Source organism: Theropithecus gelada, chromosome 6, assembly GCF_003255815.1.
Source record: "Theropithecus gelada isolate Dixy chromosome 6, Tgel_1.0, whole genome shotgun sequence".
In the NCBI taxonomy this organism is placed as follows: Eukaryota; Metazoa; Chordata; class Mammalia; order Primates; family Cercopithecidae; genus Theropithecus; species Theropithecus gelada.
Window position 1 is genome coordinate 174,970,045 of NC_037673.1, and position 17,509 is coordinate 174,987,553.

General features: G+C 45.9%; 1 pseudogene; it reads right to left on the reverse strand.

The window, feature by feature from the left end:
• The window catches only part of LOC112627115, a 54,595-nt pseudogene extending 49,129 nt beyond the window's left edge, over window positions 1-5,466 (reverse strand).
• Between the last annotated feature and the right edge of the window lie 12,043 nt (window positions 5,467-17,509).

Here is a 17,509-nt window from a genome sequence, read left to right on the forward strand (position 1 = left end):
TGAAACCCTGTCTCTACTAAAAATACAAAAAAAAAAAAAAAAAAAAAAAAAAAAAAAAACTAGTTAGGGGTGGTGGCGAACCCCTGTAATCCCAGCTACTCAGGAGTCTGAAGCAGGAGAATCACTTGAACTTGGCAGACAGAGGTTGCAGTGAGCCCAGATCGCACCACTGCACTCCAGCCTGGGTGATAGAGCAAGACTCCGTCTCAAAAAAAGAAAAGCAAAGCATCATATTCACCCAGGCATTTTATTTCTGAAGAGTGGCCCAGTGACATCATGAAAATGAAATACACTGACATTGTGTCCCCCCGATAGATGCAGGGAGAAGGACACATCGTTTCCACGGTGTTCCTACCAAAGCTGCATCATCTGGACCTAACCATGAGGAGGTATCAGACAGACCCAGAGAGCCATTCTGCCAAACCAGGAGCCTGGGCTCTTCAAAAATGTCAGTGTCATGAAAGACAAAGAAAGCTCGAGGAACTGCTACAGATTCAAGGGCATGAAGGAGACCTGATGACTGAGAAGGCCCGCCACCTGGGCTGCTAGGACACTACTGGGAAACTGGGGACCTGTGAGTATGGACTGTAGATTAGGTGACGGCATTGCAACAACATCAACCTTCCTGAATTTCTTTTTTTTTTTTTGAGACGGAGTCTTGCTCTGTCTCCCAGGCTGGAGTGCAGTGGCGACATCTCGGCTCACGGTAAGCTCTGCCTCCTGGGTTCATGCCATTCTCCTGCCTCAGCCTCCCGAGTAGCTGGGACTACAGGCGCCTGCCACTATATCCGGTTAATTTTTTGTATTTTTAGTAGAGACAGAGTTTCATCGTGTTAGCCAGGATGGTCTTGATCTCCTGACCTCACAATCTGCCAGCCTTGGCTTCTCAAAGTGCTGGGATTACAGGCGTGAGCCACCGCGCCCGGCCAACCTTCCTGAATTTAATGAGCGTGCTACACTTCTCTAAGGGAATGTTCTTGTTCTTGGGAAATACATGCTAAAATATTAAAGAATGAAAGATTATAGGGCTGGGCGCGGTGGCTCAAGCCTGTAATCCCAGCACTTTGGGAGGCCGAGACGGGCAGATCACGAGGTCAGGAGATCGAGACCATCCTGGCTAACACAGTGAAACCCCCTCTCTACTAAAAAAAATACAAAAAACTAGCCGGGCGAGGTGGCGGGCGCCTGTAGTCCCAGCTACTCGGGAGGCTGAGGCAGGAGAATGGCGTAAACCCGGGAGGCGGAGCTTGCAGTGAGCGGAGATCCGGCCACTGCACTCCAGCCTGGGTGACAGAGCAAGACTCCGTCTCAAAAAAAAAAAAAAAGAAAAAAAAAAAGAAAGATTATTATGACTCCAACATACTCTCAACTGGTTCAGCAAAAAGTAAAATAACACGTGTATATACACAGAGAGAGAGAGAGAGAGAAAAGGCAAAAGAGGCTTTTAGGACATTTTAAAAATGGGTGTTGACAACAGGCACAGTGGCTCATGCCTGTAATTCCGACACTCAGGAGGCCAAGGCAAGAGGATCACTTGAGCCACTTCATGACCAGCCTGGGCAACATAGCAAGACCTAGTCTCTACAAAAACAAAACAGTAGCACGTGCCTGTGGTCCAAGGTACTTGAAAGACTGAGGTAGGAGGATCACTTGTGCCCAGGAGGTAGAGGTTGCAGTGAGCCATGATCACGCCACTGCACTCCAGCCTGGGCAACAAAGTGAGAACCTATCTCAAAAACAAACAAAAAAAAGAGACATTGAAAATGTTAAAAAGATAATGTTAACAATGGAAGAATCCAGCTGAAGGGTACTATGGAGCTTACTATTCAGGCAACTTTTCTATAGGTTCCCTAGGTATTTTATTTTTTTCAAAAATAAAAGGTTTGGTTGGCCATGGTGGTTCATGCTGTAATCCCAGCACTTTGGGAGGCCAAGGCAGACAGATCACATGAGCCCAGGGGTTTGAGACCAGCCTGGGTAACACGGCAAAACCCTATCTCTACAAAAAATAAAAATAAAAATAACTATAGCGGCACATGCCTATAGTCCCAGCTACATGGGAGGCTGAGGTGGGAGGACTGCTTAAACCCAGGAGGCGAAGGTTGCAGTGAGCCAAGATCACACCACTGCATTCCAGCCTGGGTGACAGAGCAAGACTCCATCTCAAAATAAATAAATAAAAGGTTAAAAGTCACTAACCCATATGTATAAATTCTATTGCATAGTAGTAACGTATTATTTCAGGTGCTTTAATAAAGTTAGACTTTTGGTGAAATAAGAAAAATTAAAAGCATGTGTCATGGGCTGAACGGTGCACCCCCAAAATTCGTATGTTGAAGCCCTAATCCCATGTATCTCAGAATGTGACTAAACGGGCCTTTAAAAGGTGACTGGATTTAAATGAGGCTGTCAGAGAAGGCCCAGGCCTGATCTGACTGGGGTCCTTAGGAGAAGAAGCTTGGACACACACACAGACACCAAGGGGTGTCACATGAAAGACCGTACAAGGACACAGCAAGAAAGCGGCTGTCCACAAGCCGAGCAGAGAGGCCTCAGATGAGAACAACTGTGTGGCACGTTGGTGCTGAAGCCACACAGCCTGTGGTATTTCGTTACGGCAGCCCTAACACACTCACAGCACAGGCAGGTTCCTTCTCAGTTCATCAGACTCTATAACCTAACCGTGGCTTTCACATTTTTAACCACAACCCACGGTCAGACAGAAGTTTTACAATATGCCCTCAGCATGTGCACACATCCATGTATACTCCGTGTAATGACAGCTTCCCCAAACAACACCCATACCTCTTATGAGCCTACTCTGTGCTAATATTTTATTTTAGTTCTTTGACACAGGGTCTGGCCCTGTTGCCAGCTGGAGTGCAGTGGCATGATCTTGGCTCACTGCAACCTCTGCCTCCTGGGTTCAAGCAATCGTCCCACCTCAGCCTCCCAAGTACCTGGGACTACAGGTGTGTGCCACCACGTCCAGCTAATTTTTGTATTTTTTAGTAGAAATGGAGTTTTGCCATGTTGGCCAGGTTGGTCTCAAACTCCTGGGCTCAAAGCAATCTGCCCGCCTTGGGCTCCCCAAAGTGATGGGGTAATAGGCGTGAGGCACTGCACCTGGTACTGTGCTAGTATTATCTATTCTTGTCTATTCTGACTCATTCTTTTAAAAACACTGGGAGTGCCGACCTATTGAGTTCATAATCCCCCAGGTGGTCCGGACCTGCAGGGTGAATGTAGCTGGTTCAGCCAGCGCACCCCCCGCCCCCAAGGCACACTGCACTGTACAGTGATCTCCAATGTCACCATGGTGGCAGGTGCCATCCCAGCCCGTGGAGTAGCAGCTCTCCACTGACCTGGGCCCAGTGCCGCATCTCTGCACAGCACCCCACTTGGAGAGAAGCTGCACACTGGACTCTCCAAGGATGGGGTGCAGTTTGACAACCCCAACACTGCCATCATCAGCTGGGAGGACCTGTTGGAGCAAACAGACAACGGGAGGCCCCTGCAGGGCTTTCCCCAGAGACCTACCCCAGCGGAATGCACCACGCACTTGGGTGCGCCCGTGGTGCCTGATGAAAACATGATGAACAGTGCGTGGCTGAAGGGCAGCTGCTCGAACTCCAGCTGCGGGGCCTGCTCGCTGGTGCAGGTGGCAAGAAAGTCATTCAGAAACACCGTGGGCCAAAACGCAGGGAAACACACCATGAACGTCCCAGAATGCTGGACCGGACCCGCTGGACACGCACTTCCCTCTGCTTCTACCCCAGAAAAGCTAGGATTTCAGGGGGACACTGGCCTGATGTGGAAACTTTCCGGGACCAGGGGAAGAAGTCAGATCTCAGAGATTCAAGCTAATTGAAGGAAAACTCACTGAATGAAAGAATGTTTCAATTTCCTTAATCAGCACCGCTGACAGGATCAAGGGCTGTCTTTTAGAGAATCTTTGAAGTGTTTTCATAACCTCCGTGGAGAAGGATTACTTACAATTAACAAGTCGTATGTGTACAAACACTGCTGATGGGGGCTTTGGAAATGGCCTTGAAGTCTTCTGAGCCCGTTTTGTTTACTATTGATCATCTGATTAGCAAATGCTTTGTTTTCAATGATTACCCCCCAAAAAAAGCACTTGCCAAGTGCATCTGAATTAAGATGCTTCCTCCATGGTGAGAAGGGAGAGGAGGTGGTGCTAGGTTAAAGAGCCCGTCCTACAGACGTGGGGCCAATTTCCTAAACCACAGCTCAACGACAAAGAACCTCCAGGCAAACATCATGTGTTATCACTAACTTGCTAGATCCTGAGGTTTACAATAGCAAGATACAAATATCTGTCCAAGAACAAATACAATTAATCCCAGCTACTGACTGTCACCCAGGAAGTGTGCCCAGGCTTACCCCCAAAGCTGACCTGCAGCATCGCTATAGGTGGCCGAGAACCACCAAAGGGGCGACACCGAAGGGGCTACAGATTTGTTTTCTGCACTAGAAACAGCCGCAGAAGCCACAAGCCATCTTGGGAAAAGGTGGTTTTCTATTTTGAGATCAGCAGCAACATCCATCTCAAAACACTGGCCCCATACACAATTGACAAATAGAACTTTCTTTCAAGGAAGGCGGTGGGAATCGGTTAAATGCAGGCTGCAGCCATTTGCTAGGGATGTTTACTCTGAAATACAAATGCCATACATGCTAAAATGAAGAATTTTGCTGTCTTGCGTGAGAAAGCATCCTTCAGGATAAGGGTTTCTCCTGGGGAAGACACAGTGGTTTAAAAGGCATCCAAAACAATTCAACTCTAAGCAAGAAACAAACAAAGCCGTCTGCTCCAGCGTGTCAGGAAAAGTACTCACTGTGGAACTTGACAGCCAACATAAACCCCTTCCCACCTCCACCCCATGTAAAAATCCCATTACAAAGTGCCCAGTCTAATCGGATACTTCACACGGAGAAAAGACTTTTCCTTCAAACGGTCCATAAATCACAGTACATAACGATTACCTTTGTTGCTCTTTTAAGAATGAATAGCCCACAGGGTGGCTCCGCCCGTCAGTTCTCCGCTGACAGGCACGTTGGTGTTTCTGGTTTATCTGTGGCATCCACAATGGAAGGATGGACTCTGCAGGGGGGATCCAGTCCCTGGGGTGTCGAGAGGGGCTTCTGCATGGTGTCAGGCGAAATGAAGTGGCTAACGCACTTCTGCTGGATGCTCTCATTTTGTATCAACTGCTGAAGAATATCATTCAGAAAAATCAAAGCCAGGCCACCAGGGGACTGGCAAACCCTGTCTGGTTTCCTCTCCACATGGACTGCAGCTTCTGGAGGACAGACACAAGCTTTGTACCTCTTGGTGCCCCTGAGAACACCCTGATGGACGGTAATAAGCCACGCACCAACTACCGCTTGCTGGAATAAAAAGGCCTCCACCATCTCCTCCTCTCTTCCACGTCTGCTCCCCATGGCTGGCAGGAGGACATCCTGCCATGTCTGCGCAGCCCCTCCTCACCAGGCCTTAAGGAACCACGCACGAGGCGCCTTCCACCAGCTCAGACCCAAGGCTCAAGGGAAAGCTTACCCTGTGAGGGTAAACACCTGAGCTCAGAACCCTCTCCCCATAGCTGTTTCAAGAAAGACTAAAGGATGGTAACTCCAAGAACTTTGGGACAAATCCAACTTTCACTAAACCATAATCCATTTCTGTAATCTCTATTCAAAATTAAGACTCTTGGACAGGGCACAGTAGCTCATGCCTGTAATCCGAGCACACTGGGAGGCCAAGGCAGGTGGATCATGAGGTCAAGAGTTCAAGACCAGCCTGGCCAACATGGTGAAACCCCACCTCTAATAAGAATACAAAAATTAGCCGGGCGTGGTGGCACATGCCTGTAATCCCAGCTACTCAGGAGGCTGAGGCAGGACAATCGCTTGAACCCTGGAGGTGGAGGTTGCAGTGAGCTGAGATCGCGCCATTGCACTCCAGCCAAGGAAGATGTCATCAGCAATGGGGAACACATGCATGTCCTAAAAGGTGAAAAATAAGGCCATGTGTGGTGGCTCACCCCTGTAATCCCATCATGTTGGGAGGCTGAGGCAGGTGGATTACCTGAGGTCAGGAGTTCGAGACCAGCCTAGCCAACATGGTGAAACCCCGTCTCTCCTAAAAATACAAAAATTAGCTGGGCATGGTGGAGAGCGCCTGTTATCCCAGCTACTCAGGAGGCTGAGGCAGGAGTATCGCTTGAACCCGGGAGGCAGAGGTTGCAGTGAGCCAAGATCGTTCCACTGTACTCCAGCCCTGGTGACAGAGCCAGACTCCATCTCAAAAAAAAAAGAGATTCTCCTGCCTCAGCCTCCTGAGTAGCTGGGATAACAGGTGCCCACCACCACACCTGGCTAATTTTTATATTTTTAGTAGAGACAGGGTTCCACCATCTTCCCAGGCTGGTCTCAAATTCCTGACCTCATGTGATCTGCCCACCTCAGCCTCTCAAAGTGCTGGGATTATAGGCATGAGCCACCACACCTGGCCTGGTATGTTTAAATGTATTACGCGTACTACAGTGGATCATACAGTGACTGTAGTCTTTACGGGTCTAGCTCTGTTGTATTGTTCATGCTGGCTTCTTTGTTTACACATCTGCTAATGTTTACTTGTTGAAATGTTCTCCCTGGGAGTCCATGAGCCCTGAGATGAGCATTTATTTCTCTGAACTAGACTTTCATTAGCCTCTGAAAGGCACCTAGAGGAACTATGGATGAAGATCTACTTTATTTTTCAAGGAAAAAATGTAAATATATGCAAAAATAGACTAAATAGTATAACGAACTCCCATGTGCCCATTAACCAGCTTCAACAGTGATTAACTTAAGACCAATATTGTTTCAACAGTAGCCACATGCATGCATCTCTGCCATGTTATTTTGATGTCAAAAAACACGGCCGAGTGCAGTGGCTCATGCCTGTAATCCCAGCACTTTGGGAGGCCGAGGCAGGTGGATCATTCAAGGTCAGGAGTTCGAGACCAGCCTGGCCAACATGGTGAAACCCTGTCTCTACTATAAACACAAAAATTAGCCAGGTGTGGTGGTGTACACCTGTAATCCTAGCTACTCGGGAGGCTAAGGCAAGAGAATCGCTTGAGCCTGGGAGGCAGAGGTTGTGGTAAGCTGAGATCACACCACTGCACTCCAGTCTGGGTAACAGAGTGAAAAACTGTCTCAAAAACAAAAATGAAAACAAAAACATACCCCAAAGCCCCAGCCATTATACCATTCTAGACATAAATATTTCAGTATATAACTCTAAAAGGAATTTTTAAAACCCATCATGCTATTGTCATGCCTAAACTTTTTGTGACAGAGTTTCGCTCTTTTCACCCAGGCTGGAGTGCAGTGGTGCAATCTCGGCTCACTGCAACCTCTGCCTCCCGGGTTCAAGCAATTCTCCTGCCTCAGCCTTGCGAATAGCTGGGATTACAAGCATGTGTTACCACACCTGGCTGATTTTGTATTTTTAGTAGAGACAAGGTTTCTCCACGTTGGCCAGACTGGTCTCAAACTCCTGACCAAGTGATCCGGATACCTCAGCCCCCCAAAATTCTGGGATTACAGGCGTGAGCCACCGCGCCTGGCCACTTAAAAAATACTGTTTAATATCAAATATCCAGCAAGTTTAACATTTTCCAGTTCTTACATCATATTTTTAAAAGATTATTTGAATCAGAATCCAAACAAGACCTGCATATTACAATCAGGAGACCTGCATATTACAATCAGGAGATATGTCTCAGGTATTTGTCGCCTGTAGGTTTCCCCTCTAGCTTTTTTGCCTTCTCAATATATCTGTTGAAAAAAGAAACTGGGTAATTTGCCCTGGTTTTGGCTGATGGTATCCCTGTGCTATCATTTAATATGTTCCTCTATTTCTTGTATTTCCTGGAAATTGGTAGTTACAACTAAAGACTCGATCAGTTTTTGGTTACAATTTTTTTTTCCCAAATATATATTAGGTACTCAATTCCCTCCTAGCTTCTAATGCAGAGACCTGCCCCCAACCCCACCGTCTGTCTCTCTCACACACACACAACTGCAATTATAAATGACTTTCAACCCATCACAAATCAAATTCCAAGCCAGAACTTTTATTCACTTACTTGTGTATCTAATATTTATTTAGCAGCTATAATTGTTTTAGCAGCGACAGATTGTTCTGGATGCTATGAGTATTACAAAGTAGAGCAGTGCTTCTCAATTTACATGTGCATAAGAAACAGTTGTGTGGGGAGCTCAGCGGACCCTCTTCCCAGCAAAACAACACTTAACCAAAGAAAATTACTAAAAACATACCACTTAATGTCTCTGGGACCAGGTGCAGTGGATCACATCTGTAATTCCAGGATGCTGGGAGGCCAAAACAGGAGGATCACTTGAGCCCAGGAATTTGAGACCAACCTAGGCAACGAAGTCAGACCAATGTTTACCAGAAAAATTTTAAAAATTAGCCAGCCGTGGTGGCATGCACCTGCAGTCCTACCTACTCAGGTGGCTGAGGTGGGAGGATTCCTTGAGCACAGGAGTTCCAGGGTGCAGCGAGCCGAGATTGTGCCAGTGCCCTCCAGCCTGGGTGACAGAGTGAGACTTTGTCCCTAAATAAATAAATAAATAAATAAAATGTCTGGAACCTGTCCTAAGGGCATACAGCAAATGAAGAGAGGGGGGAACAGAGAAAGACAGGAGACATAGACAACAAGAATGACAGACACAGATCCAACCGTATAATAAAATCCTTAAATCAGAACAGATTAAACAATCCAACTAGAAGGCAGAGATGTAAGACTTGGTTAAAAAACAAACTACATGCTGTCTACAGGAAACACGCTTTAGATTCAAAGATACAGGATGAAAGTAAAAAGATGGGAAAAAGACATATCATGTAAACAGCAACCATAGCAAGCTGGAATGGCTGTATCGATATGAGACAAAATAGATTTTTAAAATGTTACAAGAGGCTGGGCATGGTGGCTCACGCCTGTAATCCCAGCACTTTGGGAGGAGAAGGTAGGTGGATCACTTAAGGTCAGGAGTTCGAGACCAGCCTTGCCTACATGATGAAACCCCATCTCTACCAAGAATACAAAAATGACCTGGGTGCGGTAGGTGGGCGCCCATAATCTCAGCTACTAGGGAGGCTGAGGCAGCAGAATTACTTGAACCTGGGAGGTGGAGCTTGCAGTGAGCAGAGATGGCACCATTGCACTCCACCCTGGGTGACAGAGTGAGACCCTGTCTCAAAAAATAAATTAAAATGTTACAAGAGATAAAGAAGGACATTTTATAATGAATAGTGTCAATTCATCAGGAAGACATAACAGTTATAAACATATGAAACTAACAAAAAAAGACCCAGAACATGATGCAAAAATGAACCACAGAACTGAAAGGAGAAATGGACAATTCAACAGTGATAGTTGGAGGCTTCCATATCCAAATTTCAGGAACAGATACAATAGCTAGATGAAAGATCAACAGGGATATAGAAGATGTGAACAATGTTAACCCAGCCAGACTAATAGACATCTACAGAACACTCCAATCAACAGAGGCAGAACACACCTTCTTCTCAAGCACACACAGTACATTCATAACATGTGCTAGGACGTAAAATGAACCTCAATAAATTTAGAAGGATTGAAATCATATAAAGTACATTCTGTGACCACAGTAGAAATTAGAATTCAATAACAGGAGAACATTTGGGAAATTCACAAACATAGAAAAATGAAATGTCACACTCCTAAATAACAAATGATGCTATGGTTTGAATGTATCTCCCAAAATTCATGTCTGGAAAACTTAATCCCCAATGGAACAGTATAGGGAGGTGGGGACCAATGTGAGGACCAATGGGAGGCTCTGCCCTCATGAATGGAAATGCCACTATAAAAAGGGCCCATGGAGGTGGTTTCTCTCTCTCTCTCCGCCCCCACCTCCTGCCAGGTGAGAACATAAGTGTTTCTCCTCTCTGGAAGACACAGGGTTCAAGGCACCACCTTGGAAGCAGAGAAACCAGGCCCTAACCTGCCAGCACCTTGATCTTGGATTTCCCAGCCTCTAGAACTATGAGAGAATAAATTTCCATTCTTTATAAATTAATCAGTCTCAGGTACTCGGTTATAGTGGCACAAAATGGACTAAAATAATAGGTCAAAGAAGAAAAAGGAAACTACAAAGCACTTCAGATAAATGAAACAGAAACTGACACATACCACAACTTATGGAATGCAGCAAAATCAGTGCCTAGAGGAAAAAGTATAGCTGTAAATGCCTACGTTAAAAAAGGATAAGCCCAGACAATATAGCAAGACCCCATCTCTACAAAAAAATTAAAAATGTAGCCAGGCATGGTGGTGTGCACCTGTAATCCAAACTACTTGAGCTCAGGAGGCTAAGGGAGGAGGATCGCTTGAACCCGGGAGTTCAAGGCTGCAGTGAGCCATGATCACACCACTGTACTCCAGCCTGGGCAACAAAGCAAGACCCTGTCTTGAAAAAAGAAAAATTATCCACAGAATGAAAGAAAATATTTGCAAATTATATATCTGACATGGGTCTAGTAGTCAGAATACATAAAGAACCCTTACAACTAATAATAAAAATATAAATAATCTAATTTAAAAATAGGCAAAAGACAAATATTTCTCTAAAGAAGATACACAAACTGCTAATACGCATGTGAAAAGTTACTCAACGTCATTAAGTCATTAAGGAACCGCAAATCAAAGCCACAGTAAGATACCACTTCACACGCAGTAGGATGTCTATAATCAAAAAGACATATGAACAAACTGTGGCAAGGATGTGGCGAGACTGGAATCCTCATACATTGCTGGTTAGAATGTAAAACGGTGCAGCCTCTTGGAAAACAGTTTGGCAGTTCCTTAGAAATTAAAAGATAAAACTCTTGGCTGGACTCACGCCTGTAATCCTAGCATTTTGGGAGGCCGAGGTGGGTATATCGTCTGAGGTCAGGAGTTCCAGACCAGCCTGGCCAACATGGCGAAACCCCATCTCTACTAAAAATACAAAAATTAGCCAGGCGTGGTGGTGCACACCTGTAATCTCAGCTGCTCGGGAGGCTGAAGCAGAGGAATCGCCTGAACCAGTGGGGGCAGAGGTTGCAGTGAGGGGAAATTGTGCCACTGCCTCCAGATTGGGCCAAAGAGTGAAATGAAACTCTGCCTCAAAAAATAGATAAATAAATAAATAAATAAATAAAAATAAAAATAAATAAAACTCCCATTATGACCCACCAATTCTTGGGTATATACTCCTAGGTATATACCCAAGAATGTTGACAACAAGTGTTTCAACATGTACACACACGTTCACAGCAGCACTATTCACAAACCTTTATGAACCCAAATATTCATCAATGGATGAAAGGATAAATAAAATGTGGTGTGAATCCATACAACAGAATACAGTAGCTCCCCCTTATCATCAGAGGATACATTCTCAGACCCCCAGTGGATGCCTGAAACCACAGACAGTATCGAACCCTACATATACAGTCAGGTGCCACGTAAGGGCATTCTGGTCAACAGTGGACCACGTGTTTCAGAATGCGTCCCTGTCACTAAGCAGTGAGTGACTGTGTTTTCTCCTATACGTATGTACCTATGAAAAAGTTTAATTTACAAATTGGGCACAGTAAGAGATTAACAATAATAGCTAATACTAAAATAGAACAGTTATAACAATATGACATCATCACTATTCTTGCGCTTTAGGGCCACTGTGAAGTAAAGTAAGAATTTCGTGAACACAAGCCCTACAGTATGTGGCAGTTGATCTGACGTCCCAGATGGCTGCTCAGTGACTAAGGGCAGGGAGTGCTTATAGCATAGATATGCTGGACAGAAGGAGGACTCACGTGGGCAGGAGAAAGCAGGATGATGTGAGGTTTCATCAGGCTCCTCAGAACACTGGGCAATTTAAAACTTACGAATTGCAGCCATGCAGAGTGGCTATGCCTGTAATCCCAGCATTTTGGGAGGCCGAAGCGGGCAGACCACTTGAGGCCAAGAGTTCAAGACCAGCCTGGCCAACATGGTGAAACCCCATCTCTACAGAAATACAAAAATTAGCTGGGCCTGGTAACATGTGTCTGTAATCCCAGCTACTCTGGAGGCTGAGGCAGGAGAATCGCTTGAACCCAGGAGGCAGAGGTTGCGGTGAGCCGAGATCGTGCCACTGCACTCCAGCCTGGGGGACAGAGCAAGACTCCATCTCAAAATAAGTAAGATGAAACTTACAAATTGTTTATTTCTGGAATTGTTTTTATTTCTGAAACTTCTGCAATATTTTGAGACCACTGTTGACTGTGCAGAACTGAAACTGCAGAAAGCAAAACCACAAATAAGGGAGAAGGACTGTGTTATTCAGGTAGCAGGAAGGAATGGAGTAGTGATATGCACTACAGCATGAACGAGCCCTCAAAACCTGCTAAGTGAAAGAAGCCAGTTGCAAAGACCGCATATTGTGTGATTCCATTTATAAGACATAAGACAGATTATTAGAAAAGATGAGGCTGAGAAAATGGGAGTGACTGCTGATGGATAGAAAGTTTCTTTTGGGGGTGATAAAAGGGTTCCACAATTAGATTTGGTGATGGTTATAAAACTTTAAATGTATTTTAAAATACCGAATTGTATATTATTCTTTTTTTTTTTTTTTTAGACACGGTCTCACTCTGTTGGTCAAGTTGGAGTGCAGTGGTGCTATCTCGGCTCATTGCAACCTCTACCTCCTGGGTTCAAGCGATTCTCTATCCTCAGCTTCCCAAGTAGCTGGGATTACAGGTGTGCATCACCACAATGGGGTTTCACTATGTCGGCCAGGCTGGTCTCCAACTTCTGACCTCATGATCTGTCTTCCTTGACCTCCCAAAGTGCTGGGATTACAGGCATGAGCCACTGCGCCCGGTCATATATTTAGTTTTTTGAGAAACCTCTTCCTTTTTTCTTTTGAAGTCACTGGGAAAACTAACTCCGTTTCACTTTATATTGTATATAGGGGCTCAATCCTTTCTGTAGAATAGAACAGGACCCTCTGAGCTCACTGCCATCATTAGGTACAACTTCCATAGGGTAGGCATCTCACCTAATCCTCAAAACTCTGAAAGCTACTGTTTTCTCTAATGCAGAAAGGAGGAAACTTTAACCCAGTGGTTAAACACCGAAATTCCTGAATCTCAGAGACCTATCCTCTTTTGCAGTCCAGGCTGGTATTACTTTCTCTTTCTCTTTCTCCCTTCCCCTCCCTTCCCTTTCCCCTTCCTCTTCCTCTCCCCCTTCCTCTTCCCCTCCCTTCTCCTTTCCTCCCTCCCTCCCTTCCACATTTTTCTTTCTTTTTCTTTCACTCTTTCTCTTTCTTTATCTCTCTTTCATTTCTTCCTTTTCTCTCTCTCTTTCGTTCATGGTTTCCCTCTTGCCCAGACTGATCTCAGACTCTGGGCTCAAACAATCCTCCTGCCTCAGCTTCCCCAGTAGCTGGGATTACAAAAACTCAGTCCACCCTCCTTCCCCAATAATAGAATTAAAATAAAGTTCTCTCTGATTAGAAAAAAAAAAAAACAAGTCACAGGTGGGTCACTGACTAGATTGTGAGAAGCGTATTACCTTGCAAAACGCTGGCTGGATCATTTTGGGAGGCATCAGAAGAATAAGATACTCTTATAAGCAAAAACACTGCAATTTGCCTTAGTGGAACTGTGCGTACACAGAGAACAGAACAAAACCAGCTCATTTCCTCTGTCCCTCTGTCTGGAATTCTTGGGGAAGGAGAATTGTAATTATGATAATTAAAACAAGATCTCCCGTTACCGCCCAAAGAAACCGTCAGTGGGCCAGGCGCGGTGGCTCACGCCTGTAACCCCAGAACACTGGGAGGCCGAGGCAGGCAAATCACAAGGTCAGGAGATCGAGACCATCTTGGCCAACATGGTGAAACCCCATCTCTACTAAAACACAAAAAATTAGCCAGGCATGGTGGCGCATGCCTCTAGTCCCAGCTACAGGGAAGGCTGAGGCAGGGGAATCGCTTGAACCCGGGAGGCAGAGGTTGCAGTGAGCCGAGATCGTGCCACTGCACTCCAGCCTGGAGACAGAGCAAGAGCCCATCTCAGAAAGAAAAAAAAAAAAGAAAGAAGGAAACCCTCACTGACCCCTCCAGGGTGGGGACGAGCTGACTAGGCAGCAGGTGTGTGAGGTGTTCTGTGCACTTTAGCAGGAAAGGTGAGGCAAGATGGGTGATTCAGACCCACAGCTCGAGCTGTCTCTAGCGGCCCCGTGCTGCATACTCATTAGCAAGCTGCATCCACACATTCCTTCACACCCACCCGGACAGCAGCTGAGGCGAGAATGTCACTGCCCACCCCCTCTTTTGCAGCTTTGCTCCTGCTTCCCCCAACCCTCACAGGAGTTTGCCTACAAATGTGTAAGACATACAGTTAAATTCCTGTGGTGGCGGGGGAAGCGGGAGCTACTACCATCTGGCAAAGCAGGCTTCAAACCCTGGTTTAAGGGGAAATCTGGCCAAATATCTTTCCTCTCACTCCACTGAAGACCCCATTCCTGGGCCTCTCCATTTCATCAACCTGATTTATCATAACCACAGCTCTTATCACTGACTGAAATCACATTTGATTTCAATCAGTGTTGGATGTACCCATTTGCTCTGTCCCTTCACAAGAACACAAGCACCTGAAGGTAGGGTCTTTGTCTCATTTACTGCAGCAGTATTACCAAGGTATGGAATCATACCTGACACAGAAGTTTTGCAAACATGTGAATGAAGTAATGGATACCTATGTTCTTAATTTCCTTCCTGTTTGCTTCACTGAAAGTCCCTTCCATTATTTGAAGTCTTCAATAAAGTTTGATTTCATACTGTGTCTTCTTCTGATCGGTATTTGCCCATATTCAGGCAAACTGGGATGAAAACAGTAGTGGCAGTATTGCAGAATTGCCTCGGGGAGTGGGTGGGGACTAGCAATTTCATGGGGCCTGGGTGGCTGCTACTGGGGTTTTAAAGAAAAAACTAATCTTCCTTGCACTGGAGGGATTCCTAGTGTAGAAGGCAGATGGACATCTAAACAGACCACCATGAAGTCTGTGGAAAGCATCAGAATACTAGAAGCATACGGGGAAATGCGAGCCTCCCGTGGTAGGTTGGGGGATGGGGAACGCTTCAAGAGGAGGTGGCATCTGCACTGAGTCTTGAAATAGGAGCTAGCCAGGCTGGAGGGGAGAGGGGAAGGTGTTCAAGGAAGAAGGTGAGGTCAGGGATGCAAAGGAAACCATGAACTGAGCAACAGTTGCCAACTGACCTCCTGGAATTGACTAACAATCCACCAGTAAGTGGGTTAAAATGCCCTCTGGCTCCACCCGTTAGACTGAGCTCCTTGAAAGTAGGAACTGTCAGCCAGGCATGGTGGCTCACACCTGTAATCCCAGTACTTTAGGAGGCTGAGGCAGGTGGATCACTTGAGATCAGGAGTTTGAGACCAGCCTGACCAACATGGTGAAACCCCATCTACAAAAATACAATTAGCCAGGCGTGGCAGCCGGCATCTGTAATCCCAGCTACTTGGGAGGCTGGAACAGAGAATTGCTTGAACCCAGGAGGCAGAAGTTGCAGTGAACTGAGCTGGCACCATTGTACTTCAGCCTGGGCAAGAAGAACGAAACTCGACTCAAACAAAACGAAAAAAAAAAAAAAGGAAGTAGGAACTGCCTTATTTACCACTATACCTAAAGTCCCAAGAAAATGCCTGGCACAGAGTGAGAGTCAGAAAATACTCGTTGAAAAGCTGTCTTGCAGCTTTCCAATTTTATGTAAGAATAGCAGCAACATATGAATAACACAGCAAAGAAGTTTTTTAGCCAGGCACGGTGGCTCATGCCTGTAATCTCAGCACTTTGGGAGGCCAAGGTGGGTGGATCACCTGAGGTCAGGACTTCGGGACCACCCTGTCTCTGCTACAGGTACAAAAAGTTTAGCCAGGCGCGGTGGCACACACCTGTAATCTCAGCTACTTGGAAGAGGCTGAGACACGAGAATCGCTGAGCCTGGGAGGTGGAGGTTGCAGTGAACAGAGATTGCGCCACTGCACTCCAGCCTGGGCGATGAAAAAAAAAAAAAAAGAAAAAGTGTCTCTAGTACAAAAAAGAAAATATTTGTTGAGTAAACCAAAGCACCACTGCCTAGATTATCTTGCCCTATCCCTCAGACCAAATACCTCTGTACCCGTGCTCACATAAGTCATATCAGAGCTTGCTATGTATGTCAGCATTATATATAAATTGCTGGACAGCCCTCAATGGATTAATATATACAGGGCAAAGCATTTGTCTTTTGTTCAACGTGTTTCACTCTTGGTTATGAAATTTATACACAAAGGAAAACAATACTGCTTGTTTTTACCAGGACAATCTTACAATGTGAGTGGAAACAGGCTTCTAAAATATTAATGGTGAGAATTATAGTAATATTTATTGAATGCCTACTGTGTGCCAGTTTGTTTATCACCCACCCAACTAACTTGTAGGATGGGTGATATTATCTCCTACAAAGGAGGAAACTAAAACTCATAGGAATTGAGAAACATGACCAGGCTCATATCCTGTAGCAGGTGGTTCAAATGATCCTCCTAGTTCAGCCTCCCAAGGTGCTGGGATTACAGGCATGAGCCACCTTGCTTGACCCCCCTTCTTTTTTTTTTTAGAGTGTGTCACTCTGTTGCCCAGGCTGGAGTGCCACAGTATGATCTCAGCTCACTGCAGCCTCAACTTCCCAGGCTCAAGGGATCCTCCCACTGCAGCCTCCAGAGCAGTTAAGACTACAGGCGTGCACCACCACACCTGGCTATTTTTCCTTAACATTTTGTAGAGACAGGGTCTTGCTATGTTGCCCAAGCTGGTCTTGAACTCCTGGACTAAAGTGATCCTCCCATCTTGGCCTCCAAAAGTGCCGAGATTATAGGCGTAAGCCACAACGCCTGGCCCATTTTTCTTAAAATTTGCCACTGGATTCTTCCTCTTTTGGAAGTATTCTTCTGATGAATTTGTTCATTGAGAAAACATCTTCCAAGTTCCCATCTGTGGCTGGCACAGTCCCAGGTGGTAGAGATGCCTACCTTGGTCTCAGGAGCTTAGGGCCTCATGAGGATGTTGGATATATGAAGATTAATGGCCGGGCGCGGTGGCTCAAGCCTGTAATCCCAGCACTTTGGGAGGCCGAGACGGGCGGATCACGAGGTCAGGAGATCGAGACCATCCTGGCTAACACGGTGAAACCCCGTCTCTACTAAAAAATACAAAAAACTAGCCGGGCGAAGTGGCGGGCGCCTGTGGTCCCAGCTACTCGGGAGGCTGAGGCAGGAGAATGGCGTAAACCCGGGAGGCGGAGCTTGCAGTGAGCTGAGATCCGGCCACCGCACTCC